At 43.4% G+C, this 13,407-nt stretch overlaps 1 long non-coding RNA gene across 1 annotated transcript in view; it reads left to right on the plus strand.

Moving 5' to 3' along the window:
- Positions 1–2,254: 2,254 nt before the first annotated feature.
- LOC116860856 overlaps positions 2,255–13,407 on the plus strand; it is an 11,825-nt gene continuing 672 nt past the window's right edge. The window contains exons 1-2 of the long non-coding RNA XR_004381354.1: positions 2,255–2,299; positions 12,834–12,903. This is a non-coding gene — a long non-coding RNA (uncharacterized LOC116860856). The remainder of the gene's footprint in view (positions 2,300–12,833; positions 12,904–13,407) is intronic.

Genomic DNA, 13,407 nt, shown 5'->3' on the forward strand with positions numbered 1-13,407 from the left:
TACAGAGGTTAGAACTCTAGAATCGGTTTTACTGGGCCAGAGTCAAGGTGTTTCTTAATTCCTTATGGAGCCTCCAGGGAAGAACCCTTTTCTTTGTCTTTTTAGCTTTTAGAACTGCCTGTGTTCCTTGGCCCATAACTTCTTCCTTTATCTTCAAATCTTTGACCTTCTGACCTTCACTTCCATCCTCTGATCTTTTTCTCTGCCTCCCTCCTGCGTTGGGCTGCCCGGATAATCCAGACTAATCCAGAATGATCTCTCCTCAGGATCCCTCATTCGGTCATATCCCATATTCGATCATGCCAAGTAAAGTTTACTGGGTCTGGAAATGTGGGCATCTTTGGGGGGCTATTACTTAGTCTTACAAACTAGAACATACTTTTAGGCAAGCATAGCAAGGTACATAATGGCATGAATGGAACGCTACCATTTGTGTTTAAAAAAATGGGATAGGTATCTAATCTATGTGTGTGTGTGTGTGTGTGTGTGTGTGTGTGCATACATATATATATATATATATATATATATGTATATCTGTATTCCCAAGTGTCTTTTCAGAGAAAGTCTATATACATATGAATATATACATATATATGTATATATATTCCCAGGTGTCTCTGAAAAGACACCTGGGAATCTGGGAACAGAGAATTTGGGGCTGAATGGGGGTCATGAATGGGAAGAAAATTTGCCTTTTGTAACTTTTTACTTTTTAAATAGAATAGGCTCCTATTCTATACAAATTAAACCCTGGTTCTGGTCTCTTTCTTACCAAACCTTCACAAGTCTTTTGATTGGCAGGTCCTTGTTGGTTTTACCTTTTGGTTACTAACTTATGATAATAAGAGAGAAACTAGGGGCATCTGGGTGGCTCAGATGGTTAAGTGTCTGCCTTCAGCTTGGGTCATGATACCGAGGTCATGGGTTTGAGTCCCGTGTTGGGCTCCCTGCTCAGCGGGGAGTCTGCTTCTCCCTCTCTCTCTGGCATTCCCCCCAAGCTCGCGCTCTTTCGCTCTTAAATAAATAAATAAATAAATAAAGGCTTAAAAAAAAATAAGAGCGAAAACAAAAGAAGGGTAGAAAAACCCAGTTTAATGATAATCCTTGAACTGGTGTTCAGTACCAAGGATAACTGAATATTGACTTGCCTTTCCCCTTCAGGACTCCAGGTGAGAGACAACTGAAACCGTGCCCCACAGGGTTAAGGAGGTTGAAACTAGAAGAGACTTTAAAGCTTGTTTTTCGGAGAACTGTTTCTCCCCAGTCCGCTATTGTGTGTCTTTTTTCAGAGCCCACTAACAAGTCCACTAGCTGTCTCTGCAGAAGCCTGGACTCAAGGTCAACTGATAGGGTTCTGGCCTCTAAAGCAGCGAGGAGGGCCTTGCATTCCTCCCCAGAGATAAGGAGCCCACGACCCGATCTGGTTTATACTGGCTCTCTGAGCTCGCCAGTAGCCCCTTCTCCCCGTCCCGAAATAATCTCCCGGCTCAGGGGATGAATTGAGCCTCAGTGTGATGTCGGTCTCCGCCCGAAATGAACGCGGGATGTCTGTTACATGTGTTCCTCATGAATCGCCATATATCCCCTCCATTTTCACCATGTTTGTAATCTCAACCCCTAGGATCATAAAAATCTTGTCATCTCCCCCTGCCGGGCGGCGGATCAGAGGCTTGCCCTCCAGTCTCCCCGTTTGGCTGCCCCTAGAATAAACTCCTTGCTATCAGCCTGATGTCCAGTGGCTGACAGGTGTGGGACCGGCTTTGCTACACATGGGGCAGAGACCTGGGTTTGGTTACGCGGCTGCTCTCCACCGCACAGACCCTCTGTGAAGGCAGGGCTCTTGGGGCCTTCAGCCCAACTTCTCTTGAAAGAGGCTCTTTGCCAAGATTCATTAGAAGGCAAAGAAAACCCTCTCCTGAGCTCTGGCGGATAGCACCGCTTTTCCCAAAATTCTTTGAGGAGTCGTAGGCAAGACATTTTTTCTAGTTGCCTTTCCATTGGAAGATCTGTTTCTCGGGCAGTATTGCCATTTCAGAGGCAGGACGACTTTGCAACCATCGTGTTCAGACTTCTCCTTTGAAAGCTGAGGAAACAGATGGATATGGATGAGATGAGCTCATGGTCAGTGCCAAGTGCAGCCCATGAAGCACAGTGAGGACTCCCTGCGCGGGGACAGCGTGCCAGGCATTGGGCGGGCCGCAGAGCTGAGGAGGGTGGCCTGCTCTGAAGGAGCTCCCAGCACCAGACTGCTGTTGAGAGGGGTGGATAAGGTGGCCTGGGGCGAGAGGCCGAGTTCCCAGTAAGTAAACGGCTGGTCTCATGGGGTGCACGGGGCTGCGAATGAAGTGTGACAGATGCGTTCGTGTGCGTCGGGAGCTGACGTCCCAGGACAGGGGAGCAGACCAGCATGAGGACACCTGGCGGATCGTGGGCTCCGTGGGCGGCTCTGTAGTTGCAGAGCAGAAAGAACAAGGAGGAAAGTGGACGAGGAAGTTGAGAAGTAGAGGGGCAAGATCAGGAAAGGTCCTGTATCTGGGTGGGTTTTTTTTTTTTTCTTTACAGAAATGTAAGCCCAAACTTTCTGTAAAGGGCCATACACCAAATGTTTTAGGCTTGGCAGTCAATACGTTATCTCTGTGTACCCGTATTCCTGATGTATTCTTGTACAGCTCATGAAACATGAAAAACCATTCCCTTCTTTTTTTTTTTTTTTTAAGTGGGTTTCATGCCCAGCATAGGTCCAAAAGCGGGGCTTGAACTTACAACCTGAGCTGAGATCAAGAGGCTGAGGCTTAACCAACTGAGCAGCCCAGGCGCCCCCATGCAAAAGCCATTCGTACCTTGCAAGCCGAATTTAGCTCACAGGTCATAGTTTGCTAACCTGTGTAGGCAATGAAAAGCCATCGGAGACTTTTTTCCCTACTCTTAAAAAAATTGAAGTGTAATTAACATACAGTGTTATATCAGTTTCAGACGTACCGTAGAGTGATTCAGCCATTCTGGATATGACGCAGCGTCGAACATGATGGGATGATGAGTGTACTTTTAACCCCCATCACCCATTTCTCCCACCCCCTACCCACTTCCCTCTGGGAACCATGGGTTCATTCTCTGTAGTTAGGAGTCTGGGTTTTTTCTTTTCCGTTTCTTTTTTTGGGGGGTGTTGTCTCTTGTTTTTCCTTTGTTCATTTGTTTTTTTCTTAAATTCCATGCATGAGTGAAATCGTACAGTATTCGTCTTTCTCTGACTTAGTTCACCTAGTGTATTACTAATCTCTAGATCCATCCATGCTGTTGCAAATGGCAAGGTTTCATGCTTTTTTTATGGCTGAGAAATATTGCATCACATATATACATGCTTATACACACCACATCTTCTTTATCCATTCACCTATCAGCGGACCCTGGGACTGCTTCCCGAACTTGACTATTGTCAGGCATGCTGCAGTAGACATAAGGGTGTATATATCTTTCCAAATTAGTGTTTTCATTTTCTTGTGCAGTAGTGTGATTATGGGCTCATAGGAAGGGAAGGGCAGAGGCAGAGGGAGATGCAGGCTCCTGCTGAGGAGGGAGTCCGACATAGGACTTGATCCCAGGACCCTAAAGGCCGATGCTTAACCACTGAGCCACCCAGGTGTCCCAGGATAATTCTATTTTTAATATTATGAGGAACCTCCATGCTGTCTTCCCCGTGGCTGCACCAGATTGCCTGGCCATTGGAGACTTCCAGGCCGGAAATGACGTGATCAGATCTGAGCTTTGGAAAGAGAACTCTGGTGACAGAGAGACTGGGGGCTGTAGGGAGAGCTGGGTGGGAGGGGATAGGTCCAAGAAGACCTCTAAGGAGGGTCATCATGATAGTCCAGGGAGAAATAATGAGGGCCAGGACCAGGGTGGTGACGTCACTTCTTGGCAGCCGGGTCCCTTGCAGATATGCAAGAATGACCAGATGTGGTGTTACCTTTCTCTCTCCCTCCTTCTCACAAGCTTCTTGGGACACTCTTCTTGTCCACTGGGAGTGAGGGGGACAAGTGTTGTCATGAGCTTCGGCCCCCTCTGTTTGGGCACAGCTTCACCCTGGGGGACAGTGCAAGCCCTCTGAGCAGGAGCCCCCTTTTCCTAGTAGCCCCAGGAACATGGTGGGGGGCTGGTTCAGGTCTCCCGCCTCCTGCTCAGACTCATACTGGGTTATGCTGACTCTCCTTTCCTTTGGGATCAAAGACGCTCGTTTTCTCTTTGAAATAAGCTTTTCCACAGAATTCTCTTACTGTGTCTGGCAGGCACCACATTTGGGCATTTATTCCAACTTCATTCTAATTGCCTGGACTGCAGCTCAAGTGTTGGGATTTTCTCCCCAACTCTTTTGTTCAGGGCCAAGAAGAGTTTCCTGTTTCAGGTGTAAAAGATCGGGCCGGAGCAAAGGGACCCTGAAGAGGGTTTAAGTCCCGTCTTTTCCTTCTCCGGGTGCTGATTACATCGTCCCTTCTTGTGGGAACGGGGCCGCCTCCCAACAGACCGTTTGTGTACATGCTCATTGCATGTTTTCTGTCACTTAGATTTCTGCTGCTGTTTATTGACCCGTTTCCCTTTTATCCCGGGGACCATCTCTTCTTCCCTTATCTGTCCGTTCCTGTTTCTCTGTAACTGCCTCTTTCATCTCTTCGGGGTTATCTTTCTCCCCCTAGGACATGGATACTTTTTTCAAGATTTTCCTGCCATTCCCAGGGTAGAATTCATGACCCTTTTACCTCTGTTTCCTCCTAAAATGCTTTATTGCAATTTCTTGAATTACATCTCTAATAAGTGGCTTAAACGTCTTGATCAGTGTGTGTTTTCGAATGCTTCAAATATAGATGACCACAGAAGAAAGATTTTCTACTTTCCTTTTTTCTGCTGTTTCCCCAGTGTAACAATTCATTGTGGGGTTTGGGGATATAAGGATTTGCCTTCAGCTGAATGGGAGAGGAGTGCCAGCCCCCATCCTTGTTGATGGGTCTTTGTTTTGGTGGTGAGGTCCCTCATTTACGTAACAGGTAGCAAAGTTTTTGGCCTAGAATGTTCCCTCCTTTTGCCATACCTGCTTTAGTCAGGGCCGGTCTTTATTTTCCTTCTTGTTTATGTACTTGATTATCGGGATCATTTTATGAATCTCTCCAAGCACGGAAGTCAGATATTCCAATCTGGACTTTAAACTCTTCACCCGAGATGGTACAGATAGGGTGAGTGACCTCTTACCTAGCCATGTAAGTTCCAAATAGGAACATTCTGTTCTGTGGTCCTCAGGGGCCCTGCGGTGACAGCAATGATGATGGTGGCCATAAGCGCTTTCGGCGACATTTATCCAGTGTTTACCATAGGCCAGATACTGTGCTAAGCTCTTCCTTCATGTACTTTATACGGCCCTCAAAGCAGCCCTCTTTAAAAAAAAAAAAAAAAGATTTTATTTACTTATGTGAGAGAGAGTGAGAGCAAGCATGAACGGGGACATGAAGCAGAGGGACAGGGAGAAGCAGACTTCCCGCTGAGCAGGGAGCTCAGTGCAGGGCTCCATCCCAGGACCCCAAGATCACGACCTGAGCCAAAGGCAGATGCCCAACCAACTGAGCCACCCAGGCGCCCCTGAGTTACAGACTTTTATCCTATCATTTTACAAATGAGGAAACAGGCTTAGAGAGATTGATGTAGTTACCCAAGGCTGGATGATGGCCCCGGCATTCAACTGTACTTATCGCGGCATTTGTCACCGGTTTGGATCACCACGCATACAGATGCATTTTCTTTAGGCATCATCAAAGGTTTTGTCAAGCACACGAATATTAGTCACAATGCTTAGGTTGGTCCCGTTTTGTGTTCTCAGCACTCATCCCTCCCAAGGAGTGTAATTCAGGATCTCCACTGTTTCTGGGATTAAGCTCCCCTTTGGGTAAGGAGCAACCAAGGCTGGCACTTCGCAGGAGGCATAGTGCCCCAGGCCCAGGAGACTTTCAGGGGCTGAAACAATGTTGCAATTTCTTTTAAGATCAGAAGACGAAAAATGAACTTCTAGATTAAAAAAAAAAAATGTTTTAGGGGCAGCTGTGTGGCTCAGTTGGTTAAGCAGCTGCCTTTGGCTCAGGTCATGATCTCAGGGTCCTGGGTACGAGTCTCACATTGGTCTCCTTGTTCAGTGGGGAACTTGCTTCTCTCTCTGCCTCTGCCTGCCACCCTGCCTGCTTGTGCTCTTTGTCTCTGACAAACAAATAAATAAAATCTTTGAAAAATGTTTTAATATGTAATACTAATATATTTGCCCTTATACCGATGCACTCATAGATGATAATTTTGATTAATTGATTGATTGAAGAAGAAACCCGCAAAGGCAAAAACACCAGGGCCCACGAAAGTCACAACAGGGCCCTGCCAGCCTTGCATGGAGCCCACATGGGGCTCTGGGCCTCCTAGTTTCACTTCTCTTCTCAGTCGTCTCCCCAGCATGGACGGGAGAGAAATCGCTGGGGTCACACCCTGTTCCTGGAGCCCTTCTATCAGGACAGTTGCTTATCTCCTCGGAGCACCCTCTTCCTCACTAGCATCAAGGCAAGATGAAACGCAACAATCCTAATCCGGAATGAGGGTTCGGCTGGTGTTAGTTCTTTTTCCAGCTGCCTCCTAGTTGCAGAAGTGGCCAGAAGCCGTGTGTGAAATACAGACTACGCAGGAAAGTAGTATGTAAAAGTCGTAACCAAACGACATGATCAGAGCCACCCAAATTAAAAGGTATTTTATTTTCAGGCAACACTGAACTCATGCCCTGAATTTTTGCCTGTAATCTTTTGAAATGTAGGTGGGGTCCTGGTTTAGGATTGAGTCACTGGGTCTAGAAACAGAGTGCTTGGGTTGGAACTTGGTTCAATCACTTACAAGCTGTGGAACTTGGGGAGTAAGTAGACCTCTCTGGGCCTCGGTTTTCTCATCTGTGTAGTGGGAGTATTCACTGTAACTGACCTTATCCAGTTGTTTTGAGGATTAAATGAGTTAAACAACGGGAGCTTCTAGAATAGAGCCCAGCATATGGTGTGAACTCAGTAAATATTTGTTATATTGTTGCTATTATTATAATTGACCAAGAGAATGAGCTTTTTTTCAGAGCTTGAGTTCTCAGACTTTCCCTCTGTATTTATTTATATTTTTTTATATGTTTATATATATTTTTATATTTATAATTTATTTATATCTTTCTATGTCTGGTCATTTACGAATCATATATGAGACCCCACTCTCTCTGATAGCTATTCTAGTTTTAAAAGTCTTTATTATGATTACTCTTTCTGCAATCCTTATCAAAACACCAACAACATTTTTCACAGACTACAACAAATAATCCTAAAATTTGTATGGAACCACAAGACCCCATATAGCCAAAGCAATCTTGAGAAGGAAAAAACTGGAAGTAGCACAATCTCAGATTTCAAGATAAGCTACAAAGTTGTAGTAATCAGGGTGCCTGACTGGCTCAGTGGGTAGAGCATGTGACTCTTAATCTTGGGGTTGTAAGTTTGAGTCCCACATTGGGTATAGAGATTACTTAAAAAATAAAAAAATAATTAAAATTTTAAATTATTAAAATTATTAAAAAACCCCACCAAAGAAAATCAAGGGTCGGCCACTTAACCAACTGAGTCAGCCAGGTGCCCCTAAACACTTTTTTCTTTTGTTCTAGTTCTGTTGAAAACTGCACAATTTCAGATGCATTTCCAGGGAAGTTTGTTTTCCCATTTCCTGAAAAAGGTCAAGCATGCTGGGTGTGAGGTTGGAGCTGTCAGTGTCTTTGCTGCATCCCCTCTGAAGGTCAAGGGCCCGTGTCAAGGGCTTCATAAAATGGATGAAGGTCAGGTGGCCAACCTCAGACTTGCCTGAAGCTTCTCCCTCCCACTCACGTACGTTTCAGGGTCTGTCCCTGATCACGAGAGTGGGTCAGTCATATATTGGTCTAATTCTTTTCCTGTACGAATTCAGGGAAGGAAATAGAAGGCGTGAGGCGTAGGGCCCCCAGACGAAGGCTAATAATTTGGGTGGCGTCACAGTTAGGTGATTGGGTTTTACTGAGAGTTACAAGGTGACAGGGCTAGCTGATTACTTACCATCACGTGCACTTGGCCTAAGGATGGTTTTCTCGCCTGGCTGCTCCACCCTAAGGCATTAGACTGCTGAGTGACCGGGTACTGGGGTTTGCTGGGGTTGGCTCCTGGGAAGTGAAGGTGGATGAGAAACTAGCTGAAAGCCTAATGAATGGATTTCAGGAATTTCCAGGAATACATATTTAATATGCCACTTTTTGTTGGAAAAATGAATAAATATAGCATGTGGGAATGAATGAAGCACTTCGTGAGCGTTTCTCCATTGGCAGAGAGAGGTAGTGTGTGTGTGCTCAGAGCCTTTGGGAAATATGGAAACAAGGAATGCTTTGTAAAGAACTGAGAACACATGGGGATGCTTTCTGTGTATCATGCAAGCCTCTGCATCATCACTCTGAATTCAACACATAGATTGTTTTATTTCCAAGATTTTTTTTTTTTTTTAAACTCAACATAGCCCTTTGACTTGACTTGAGACCTCAATTTCATGGCCAAAGCATACATCCTGGAGGAATAGTTACCTTTTCTTTACTTAAAACAAGGACAACAACAGTACGCTGGCTGAATGTTGCATTTATAAAATGACATTCCCACATCTGCCTTGTGAATTTCTTTCTTCATCAAGTAGTCATGAAGAAGGGGAAGATAAAAACGAAAAGAAATAGGAGGAATTTAAGCAAAGAATAACTTCCTTTTTATTAGGTTTAACTTGAAACCAGGTATCATATTTATATAAATACTGTGGAAAATATTTAACCTATTCACAAAGGTTAAGTAACTAACTGATAAGCTTTGCAGGGAAAGTAGGTTTAAATGCTCCCATTAAACTCAGACCGTGCCAGGCCGTTGATCAAATTTTCACATGCATAACCTTTAGGAAACAGGAAAGAAGTCTGGGGAACAGAAAGACTTTCTGATGAACAAACACAGTTGTTCATTGTAGAAATTGTTGTTACTTTATATATTAGAGGTTGCAAAGGGAGTCAAAAAGTCAAAATAACAGAATTTAGATGAAAGCCTTAAATGATACAGTTTAGTCTTCAGAAAAGGCTAAGATAAATTACTGTAGCTGCTGGCTGGAGGGAATCAAAGGGGCAAGATAGTTTAGCTCGTTCTCTTTCTCTATAAATAGTATGTGAAATGATTAGAGTACAAGGTTGAGAGCTCTGGGGATGCAAACCAAACATCTGGGAGACCAGAAAAAACTGCTTGTAAGAATAAAAATTAGGCGATGATACATTTGTAGGTTTCTTCCTGGACTAGAATGTCATATAACTAATCCTCCAACCAGGACACTTGAGAGTGGAGGTGGACAGCTGTAGTAAATGTCAGGACAGCAGGCGACCCCAGGTCTATCGCGGGGGATCTGGCCCATTTGGTCACCATTTCTTTGAACACAAAGGACTAGATAGGCCATGATCTTTCAGTTTTGTTTCTCTTTGGGGGACTGGGGTTCTTATGAACATTTTTAAGGATCTGCATTATTTCTGCTGTAATGAAGAAAAAAATGCTCATAAAAATCATCAGACAAACTGTGTAACTAAAAAGTGAAAATCTCACACATGTTCGTTCTTTCATCAGGAAGTGGAAGATCACATACGAGTCCATCATCCAGCGACACCCATTATGGCCCTTGGTTATCTACCAATTGAATTTTAATTATTCCTATTATATAATTATTACTTAAAAAATAAGGGGAAGATAAAAACGGAAAAGATAAAAACATATAGTTATATAATCCTACCAACCTGAGCTTGGTCACTCTAATATTGTCAAGTTATTAATATTGTCAATATTGTGAATATCTTTCCATTCAATAAATGTTCTTTCTAGTGACTGCCTAGTTTTCTATTAGTTCAAAAAGTACTGTAATTTATTTAACCAGTCCCCTATTTATGGACATTTGTTTCAATGTAATATAAACAATATTATATTAAATGCTTGGGATATGCATACTTTCAGGAAAATATTTATTTGATTATTTTCTTGGGATTTATTCCTAGAATTGAAATTGCTGGATTCCAACGTATATGTATATATATGTATATATAAATATATGTGCATATATATTTGTTATTTTTCAATTGCCAATAATCAGTTTTCTCATTAAAGATTTTATAAATTTTCTTGTCCATCCACAGGGCATGAGACTTCCTGTTTTATCATATCAGGGCTAATATTAGATAGTAATAATTAAATTTTTTTTTGCCACTCTGAAAGGTACAAAAGAGCATTTGGATTCAATATCCTTCTCTGTGATTGTTAGCAAAGTAAAACATCTTTTTAAATGTTTATTGGACATTAGTACTTTTTTTTTTTTTTAAGATTGTCTTTATTCATTTTAGAGAAAGAGAGAGCAGGTGAGTGGGGTGGGGAGGGGTAGAAGGAGAGGGAGAGAGAGAGAATCACAAGCAGACTCCCCGCTCAGTTTGGAGCCTGACGTGGGGCTCAGTCTCACAGCCCCAAGATCACGACCCTGAGATCATGACTTGAGCTAAAGTCAAAAGTTGGACACTCGACTGATTGAACCACACAGGCACCTCTAAAAAGAAATTAGCATTTCTTGGGGAACCTGGGTGTCTCAATGGTTATGTGTCTGCCTTCGGCTAGGTCATGATCCCAGGGTCCTGGGATTGAGCCCCGCATGGGGCTCCCTGCTCAGCAGGGAGCCCACTTGTCCCTCTCCCTCTGCTCCTCCACTCTGCCCGTGCTCTCTCTCTCTCTCTCACAAATAAATGAATAAAATCTTTAAAAAAGTTAATATTTCTTATGTGAGATGTTTGTACCTGTCCTATAGGAATCTCAGACTTCGACAGATCTCAAAAAGAAAAACGCATATTACAGTCCTCTGAGTCAGCTCTGATTTTATTTATTTATTTATTTATTTTGAGTCAGCTCTTAATCTTCCATTTTGTTGTTAGCATTACTCTCCATTCTGCTGCCAGGATATAGATCTCAGAGATGGCTTTCACTTCTCTCTACTTCTCCAGCCACTCTCAGACTGGGTCATGTTTATTTCATTTTCACCACATTTCTCATATAGGTTCCTCTTTGTCACTTCTTTACCTACTGATCTGGCTTGGAATCTTCTCTTGCTTTATTTTAGAAGGCTCCTAACTAGTAATAAAGTCCCAGAGAAGCTGATGCCTGCTGGAGATAGACCTGAGGCTAGAGTTCAAGTTTCTCAAGTCCTGTAAAAGTCATTACTATTTCCCTTGCTAGACTATTGTTTATCATCTTTGTACCCTGTGACTGACACATAATAGGTACTTGATAAACAAAGGATGAAATTATTTTTCTCATCTCCTGTCTCTCTCCTCTCCCATGAATCTTCAATGCTATTTTTAGAATTAACTATCCAAAACACAAATATGATTGGAACACTCTTCTTTTAAGAATTGTTGCCCATGTCCCACTGACTATAGCAGATCTCTCCATCTCAGTACTGCTGACATTTGGCCCAGATAATTCTTCGATTTGTAGGACTATAGATGTCAGCAGCAGCACCCTGCTTAGGGTAACAACCAAAACATGGCTCCAGACATTGGCAAATATTCCTTGTAGGATGGGGGTGATGGGCAAAATATCACTACTGGTTCAAAAACACTGGCCTGTGGGAAGAAGTCAAAACTTAGCATGTCGTACTTACTCTGCTATCTTTCCAGTTTCATTTTGGCCTCTCCTGAACTTCCTCGAATGTGCCCTCTACCTTAGCACCTGGGTGGCTTTTCATGTGCTGTGCTTTCAACACTTTATTCATAACGAAGGCCAACCACCACATTGAATAGACAAATGCATGTTGCATAGATGTAAGAGAAGCTTGTTTTGGCTCACCTAACAGCATGGTATGGCTGAACATGTCTGTGACCAGTGTTTTGGGAACCTAGACTGGTTGAGGATCTGCCATGTTTGGTATATAGCTTCCAGGGTGGCCCTGGGGGGTCACCTCCATTCTACTTCATGAAGAGAGAAAAGAGCATTGAGGAGCACACCAAGGAGATTTTTTTTTTTAAGATTATTTATTTATTTATTTGACAGACAGAGATCCCAAGTAGGCAGAGAGGCAGGCAGAGAGAGAGAGAAGCAGGCTCCCCGCCGAGCAGAGAGCCCGATGTGGGCCTCGATCGCAGGACCCTGAGATCATGACCTGAGCTGAAGGCAGAGGCTTTAACCCACTGAGCCACTCAGGCACCCCAAGAAGCACACCAAGGAGATTTTTATGGTCAGGACTGAATGATGTATATCCCTTTCACTCTCATTCTATTGGCTGGACCTCAGTCACAAGGCCACACTTGATTGCAAGGGAGGCTGGGAAATGTAGTCTAGCTGTGCGAGTAAGGGAAAAAGCAGATCATCAATATGCATGATTAGCTAGCCCCCCTGGCCACCATCAGCTTATCAGTTCAGCAGATTCTGGTTCTCCTTTAAGGTCTGGCTCAAATGTCACTCCTGGAATTATAAATTCTGATCTCTTCATTATAACCATTTTTATGCCCCTTGTTCATACGATTGTACATTATGATATGATTAGTACGGCATAAAAATAATTTTTAAAATCACTACTATCTATAATAGTTTCCAGTATGTGGTGGGTATATATTTGTTAAAAAAAATGAATGGATGAGATTTGATTATGGGAACGTACCATGGGAATGTCCAAGTATTCACTGAAGTTTGTTCTTGTTCTTTATATTTGCTTTTTGATCTCTGTCCCAGGAATCCGCACCAAAGATGAGACAAGGGCAGTCACAATTTCTTGAGACTTGCAGCATCTTAGGAGACCCAGGTATGGGAAACTTCTCTTTCCTGGAGGCCAAATCTAATTCTGCTTCCAACCTCCCTGAGCCTCCAACAGTCATCCGCCCCCTCCCTGTGCTCTCCACAGATGATTCCCCAACCTATCTGGCCCACTTCCTTTATCCTCCCACCAGAGATCTGCCTTTAAAAAGGGGGTGAGTGTCAATCCTGAGGAATCATTGACTGATTAGTTATATCCGGAAAAAGCTACACTTGTACATTTTCACTGGGAACAGAAGGTGGACTTAAAGGGAGACCTATGCCTATTATGTATAAATTCTAGAGAAGGTTTCTCTCTCTTTTCCTTTCCTTTCTTTTCCTTTCCTCTCCTCTCCTCTCCTCTCCTCTCCTCTCCTCTCCTCTCCCCTCCTCCCTTCCTCCCTTCCTCCCTTCCTCCTTCCTCCTTCCTCCCTCCCTCCCTCCCTCCCTCCCTCTCCCTCTCTCTCTCTTTCTTTCTTTCTTTCTTTCTTTCTTTCTTTCTTTCTTTCTTTCT

The sequence above is a fragment of the Lontra canadensis genome, unplaced genomic scaffold, assembly GCF_010015895.1.
Source record: "Lontra canadensis isolate GAN:19392208 unplaced genomic scaffold, GSC_riverotter_1.0 scaffold185, whole genome shotgun sequence".
In the NCBI taxonomy this organism is placed as follows: Eukaryota; Metazoa; Chordata; class Mammalia; order Carnivora; family Mustelidae; genus Lontra; species Lontra canadensis.